This window comes from Vombatus ursinus, unplaced genomic scaffold, assembly GCF_900497805.2.
Source record: "Vombatus ursinus unplaced genomic scaffold, bare-nosed wombat genome assembly UNPS02014822.1, whole genome shotgun sequence".
In the NCBI taxonomy this organism is placed as follows: domain Eukaryota; kingdom Metazoa; phylum Chordata; class Mammalia; order Diprotodontia; family Vombatidae; genus Vombatus; species Vombatus ursinus.
In genome coordinates, this window is record NW_020954600.1 from 12943651 (window position 1) to 12950670 (window position 7020).

The window sequence follows — 7020 nt, forward strand, 5'->3', positions numbered from 1 at the left end:
AAGTGAACCCAACCCAATCAGCATTTATTAATTATGTCCTGTGAGTCAGACACTGCAGTAGGTAGTGGGGATACAGACAAGAATGAAGAGTCCTCGCCCTCTGCACTGGAGAAACAAGATGTACACAGACATGCAAATGCGAAATCAATATGTAACCACAGTTCAAATATTGTCAGTTATTTAAACTGTAACTACAAGTAGAAAGTAATTGGGGGAAGAAGGCATTAATAGTGAGGGGAAGCAGGCAAAGTCTCCTGAAGACATTGACGTGAGCTGAGTGTTGGAGGGAACCAAGGGATTCCAACAGGCAAAGGAGGGGAAGAAGAGTATTCCAGAGATTTGGACAATCTGTGCAAAGGTAACAAAGGTTGGAGTCAATGAACCAGTTGTACTTACTAAGCTTCCACTAGATGTCAGGCATTATGCTAAACTCTGAGGTTACAAAGGGAAGCAAACAACAGTCCCTAACCTCAAGGAGCTCACAATCAAATGGGGGAGACCACATACAAACAATTACGCACAAACAAGATAAATTCAGAATAACCTGGAAATAATCAACAGAATGCATTAAGGAATGCTAAGAAAAACTTGTTGCAGAAGGTGGGCCTTGAGCTGAAACTTGTGTTGTTCATCCTTTGTTCTGGAAGAGGACCAGTGACATCACAGGCGATGTTTATCACTTGCCAGTGAATTGGATTTAAGCGAAACAGAGCTGACTGGGAAAGACCTTGATTTAGAAAGGCCAAGGTCACCCATTGCATCCTTGACCATCACCAGCCTTCTTGACTTTTGTCTTGCCTCTGGACTTCCCTGACTCTGGAGGAGAGAGTGAGGTTGAGACTTGAAGGAATCCAAGGAAGTTGGGCTAGAATAGATGACTGTATTTGGGGAACAAGAAGATTAGATTGTAGAGTGAGGAAGAATAATATTAAATCAGCCTAAAAAAATAGATTAGAACCAGATCATGAAGGTCAGAGAGGTTGGTATTTTATCGTAGAGGCAACAGGGAGTCACTGAATCTTTTACATCTGGGAATGCCTTGGTGCTTGACAAATGTATGATCTGGGGCTGAATCATTTAATATCTTCCTACCTTACTGTCATCTTGTGTCAAATGGGAACAATATTAACTATTTCCTGAGGGTTTTGTGATTGTTCCTAACAGAAATATTCTGCATAAATTGTTTTGGATTGATGGATAGTAAGACACTATGTGAAAACCTCATTGGTAGCAATGTCTAGTCTTGGTATAAGGCCATCATGTGATGACTTCAGAATGGAAGTTATTAAAATTTGTGCCCAGAAGAGAACCAATTTGCTTCACTCACTCCATTTTTTAGGACTGATGTTCATGTTGGCTTTTTCATCATGAAAACCTGAGGCAGATGGGGAATGAAAACAAGGTGCTAGGTCAGTGGTTCTCAAAGTGTGGTCCAGTGACTCCAGGGGTCAAAACTATTATCATATTGGCTAAAATTATTGTTGTTCAGGCATTTCAGTGGTGTCTGACTCTGTGACCCCATTTGGGGTCTTGGCAAAGATATTGGAGAGGTTTGCCATTTCCTTCCTCCAGCTCTTTTTACAGATGAGAAACCGGCAAACCAGGTTAATAGACTTGCCCAAGGTCACATAGCTAGCAGATGTCTGAGGCCAGATTCCAAGTCAGGTCTTCCTGACTCCAGGCCCAGTGCTCTATCCACTGAGCCACTTAGCTGCCTGTATTAAAAGACTCCTCCATTTTTCAACTCCATATATGTGTGAGACCAGCTTTTCTTCATATACTTTAACCAAAACAATGTTACTACAGCAGATTGAATGCAGAAGCTGATAGGGGCATCCAGTTGTCTTCCATTAAGCCAGGCATTTGCAAAAATACATTAACTAATACTGCTCTTCTCATTCTTTTTGTTTGGAAAATGTAGATGTTTCTCATAGAATATGTTAATGTGTGATTGGTTTTTTCTTGCTATATTTGAATGAATTAACATATTTTAAATGATGTGTTTTAATTTCGAATACAGTAAATATCAATAGATATAACCCATGAAAACAAAAACACTTGGGGGGTTCTCAGTAATTTTTTTAAAGTGTAAAGGGATCCTGAGGCCAAAAAGTTTGAGAACCACTGTTCTAGGTTATAAAAGTTTAGCAAACAAGTACAGTTGTTAGAATTGATGTTTTATGTTAAATTTCTAATAAAATAGTGAGAGACAATAGATGGAAAGCTAGCCTGAAACCAGGAAGACTTGGATTTATGTCCCAGCTATGACATATACTGGCTATAAAAGATAAGACTGGTAAGTGAAAGGCCATCAGTCACAGAGCAGTCTGCCAAATTGGACTGTCTTTGTATGACTAGGCGGGGGAGAGAGCTCAGCAGCCCCCGTGACCATGACAGAGAAGATGGATCAGATTGTGCTTGCCTGCCCAAATGCACAGAGATGTCTCCAAGTAGAGTAAGGAGGCGGTAGGGCTATGGACAAAAAAAAGCATGGTCTGCAGCCAACATGTTGCAAGTCCTGTGGGATAAACCATGATTTTTGCCAATGCCTACTACTCCTTGTCTTTGTAAAAGGTGCTGGGAATTGGAGTCAGATGATGTGGGTCTGTATTCCAATTCTGGTACTTGTGGGCATGTCACTTCTCCCTCTTTGACCTCAGTTTCCTCATCTGTAAAATAAGGGGATTGGACCAGATGATTTCTTTTCTTTTCTTTTTTTTTGGCTAGGCAATGGGGTTAAGTGACTTGCCCAGGGTCACACAGCTAGTAAGTATCAAGTATCTGAGGTCAGATTTGAACTCAGGTCTTCCTGCCTCCAGGGCTGGAGCCTTATTCACTGCGCCACCTAGCTGCCCCTAGACCAAATGATTTCTAAGTCTCCTTCCAATGCTATATGCATGACCCTATACTTTTGTGATTCATAATGGGCTTGTGTTGGTCTCCTCAACTTTGGACCACAGCTTCCTTCCAACTCCCCTCTTGACCTTGGATTTGGTTACCTGGTGAACTCTGGTTCAACTTGGCAGGGCATGGCCTTCTGTTGACTCTCCTGGATCCTGATTTGGAACACACCCTCCTTCCCCAAGAGGTTCTTACCCTCAGGCCCTGTTGATTGACCTTAATAATAACCACACATTGGCACTGTTTCTCTGCCCCCCCACCTTTCAGGGAGCAAAGTTTCAATGTTTTCATGCCTAAACTGTCCTCCACCCCCTATTCTCTATGTAGTGTCTCTACTGGAAAATTCTCATCAACAGAAAGCAACTATTATATTGGAAATGGAAAAAAAAAAGTCTGATAGGGCTGAGGGTCAGACCAAACATAAGGACTGGCCCAGGGCCATGGGAGAGAGGAAAGGGATAAGGGTTTTTACAACTTGTCCTGGGGGTAAAATTTGCCCTGGTTGATATGTACTAAAGATAGCAGCCACTTTGAAAAGATGCCTCATGTGCTTCATGGAAGCCACAGAAACCAGGCTGTCGTGTTGTCATGGCCCAAGTGAGCTAAACTATTAGTCACTATCATAAGATCATATATTTAGAGTCAGAAGGGACCTTGCTATTTCCCAAGCTCTGTATCCCATCTCCCATACCTTTGTAAAAACCAGTTCTCCTAGGAGAAATAACACTGATTCCTCATATTCATTTTTTGGAATCCCTGGCTTCGTTCAAAGATCAGTTCATGGTCATTTCCTCCATGTTACCTTTTCTGATCCCTCTAGGAATTAGTGCTCTTTCCTTCCTTATCTGATTACATATATCCCTTTATTAGAATGTAAACCTGAGGAAATGGGCTATTTTTCATTTTTTCTTTGTGTTCTCAGCACCTAGCATAATGCCTTGTAAGTAGTAGACCCTTAATAGATGCTTATTGAGTGGGATAAAACTGGACTAAAATGGTAGCTATCAGTTATAGTAGCATAATAGAACTGAATAGCCTGAGATCTGTCCGTGTTTTCATTCAGATGCAAGGTTGTAGCTTCCTTGGTTAACCGACTGGGAACAATCAACTAATTATGAATCAATGACTTCTGTGGCTCAGGTGCAATAATAATTGTATTTGATAAGGTGCTTAGTCACAATCCAAAGATTATTCCAAAGGCCTAATTGCTGTAGAGATTGGCTTCCTGAGAAATCCCAGCTGCATCAACATTGAGCGAGCCATCTCAGTTATCCAGGACAAAATTTAATTGTACATTGTATCAGGCCAGGATCACAGCTTGAGGAATGGTGTCTTGTTATCTACCCTGGTTACATTTTAGCTAGAGTCATTCCATCAAAGGGAAAATAAGAGTTGGGGGAGGGTAGGATGTGAGTGTGTGTTTTCTTAACATTGATGATATAATGGAACAAGCTGTAAAATTCAAATAACTGGGTTCAAGTCAAAGCTCTGATATTAATTAGCTAAGTGACCTTGGGTAAGTCACTTCATCTGTCTATGTCTATTTTGTTCACCAAAAATGCTGAGGACATTGGGTTGAATGAGCTGCCAGTCTTATCTACCTCTGACAGATCAAAATATTTGTTCCTTATAGGATGATAGATTTAACTGGATTTAACTGGAGGGATCTAGTCCAACCTTTTCATTTTACAGGTAAGGAAACTGAGATTCGTCAATGTTACTCGACTTACTGAAGATCACAAGTAAGTGTCAAAGGTGAAATTTAAACTTAGGATCTCTGACTTTGGATTTTAGGTCCTTTCTAAATGTATCATGAGTCATCTCTAAAAATGCCTCGTTGGTGTTTTTAGGAATCAATTCCATGACATCTCTTTCCAATAAAATAAGAGGGGCTTTTGGAGACCCTATTTCAGTACCAGACTGCCAGTGTGTTCTCCAAGGTGGTATCTTCCTTGTTCTTTATCTCAAAGGCCCTAACTGGGATTTGATACACAAATGATAATTGATTATACAATTGATCAATATACTCAGATAAGCACTCTAAGCTGAATTCAGGGCGCATGGCATCCATCATCTGCCAACTTCCCAGGTAATGAGGTCTACAGAAGTAGAACAAAATGGCAGACCTGAGGGGCATAGGCACCAATTGTGTGCCCCATCTTGAACTCTGTGACCTCGAGCAAGACACCTTTCTTCTTGGAGCTTGCACTTTCTCACCTTCCAAAGGACTTATTTGGACTAGATGACCCCATCCCACCCCCCAAAATCTCTGCTCTCTCTCCTTTCCTGTCTCTGACTTCCTTGCTATACTAACACTTTCTACTCTATATTGCCTAGACCAAGAGTTCCAACTTTTCTTTCAGGTTGGGGGAGGGAGCTGGATGATAGGGCTACTTTTATTTCCATAAAGTCTTGAGCTCATAGGATTATGGGATTTAGAGCTGGGAGGAAACTTAGAGACCATTAACTCTAACCACCCCACTCTCCCCATTTTATTGATGAGTAAATTGGTTTGCCCAAGCCATAGAGATAGTAAGTGGCAGAGCTGGGATTTGAACTCAGGTCTTCTGTCTCCAAATCCAGTGTTCTTTCCTACTGTGCTGTGTTGTCTAAAAACAGCCTAAAATCCCACTCATTTTCTTAACTGACATGGTCTGCAATAAGGATGTCATAGGCCACAGGGCTACTGGTTTTCTCATCATTCATTCAAAAGTCCATTCAGTGGTTTGGAGGTATCTTAGTTGAAAAAAAGAGCAATGAGTAAAGATTGCCATGAAATAGATTCTAGCTTGTTGTAAGGTAAAGCTTCTTAAAATCAGGGCTATCCTAGAGTGGGGTGGGGAAAGCTGGGTGGGGCAGTAAATAGAGGGCTGGGCCTGAAGTCAGGAAGACTCATCTTCCTGATTTCAAATCCAGACTCAGACACTTCTTAGCTGTGTGACTCTGCACAAATCACTTTACCCTATTTGCCTCAGTTTCCTCATCTGTAAAATGAGCAAACCACTCCAGTATCTTTGCCAAGAAAACCCCAAATGGGGTCACCAAGAGTTGGATACAACTGAAAAATGACTGAACAACAACAACAAAGGGTGGGCTTGTCAGGAGGCAGTGGGTTTCCCTTCACTGGAGGCCTTCAAATAAAGGATGGCTGACCACTTGGTAGATAATAGAGATACATGTTTAAGTCTCTTAGAGCCTTTCCAACTCTGAAATTCTCTGAAGCTCTGAAATACCTCCAGACGGAAACTCCTGGGATACCACTGTTGCTCCCAGAGCCATAACCAGGAATGCTGGAGGCCATTGGAAGGGATGGAGATCCTAATTCCCCAAGTCCTGGGAGATAGGAAATGAGCATGGTGGTGGCAGTGCCACTGAGATAGGACCCTAAGGTAAAGAAATCAGGTTAGAGTGAGTCAGTAGAGAAGCATGAGGCCTGGAAGAAAAACCAATCAGGAGATCATTCCCAGACTCCCAGACGTCAGCACCCTAAGGCAAAACCTCAATTACCTTGCCTTCGATGTACCTGTTTCCTCTCTAGCCACTAGTGTGAAACATCTAAGTTACCCCAAAAGCCACCACCAGGCAGATGTTCACGTGGGTTAACGTACTTGAGAAATGGGATTGAAAAAGAAAAGAAGTGGGATGGAGAAAGTGAGAATATAGAGAGGGTAGGAGGCTGTCATCAGTAAGCATAGCTGAGCTGCGGGCTGCAGCTCACAGGGGCTGTTCTATCCCTTTTTCAGACTTGCCCAATAGTCCTGCTTGGTGTTGCCAAGTGAAACACAGTTTGGGGTCTGGAAAGGCTTAAAGGCTGTGTGCATGTGTGTGTGTGTGTGTGTGTGTGTGTGAAAGAGAGAGAGACAGAGACAGAGACAGAGACAGAGAGAGACAGAGAGACAGACAGAGACAGACAGAGAAGAGAGAGAAAGAGGGAGAGAGACAGAGAGACAGAGACAGAGACAGAGAGAGAGAGAATTTCCCTCCTTTTCCATCTTTGTGATCCACAAGGTAAGCCTCCCCCCTCAAGAAGTCTCCTGCTGTCCCACCTCACCCACCAATGCGCGCGCGCGCGCACACACACACACACACACACACACACACACACACACACACACACAC

General features: G+C 42.5%; 1 long non-coding RNA gene across 1 annotated transcript in view; it reads left to right on the plus strand.

Moving 5' to 3' along the window:
• The first annotated feature begins 224 nt into the window (after positions 1–224).
• Positions 225–7020, plus strand: part of LOC114024625 — a 14846-nt gene continuing 8050 nt past the window's right edge. Inside the window, exons 1-2 of the long non-coding RNA XR_003566931.1 lie at positions 225–358; positions 4594–4643. This is a non-coding gene — a long non-coding RNA (uncharacterized LOC114024625). The remainder of the gene's footprint in view (positions 359–4593; positions 4644–7020) is intronic.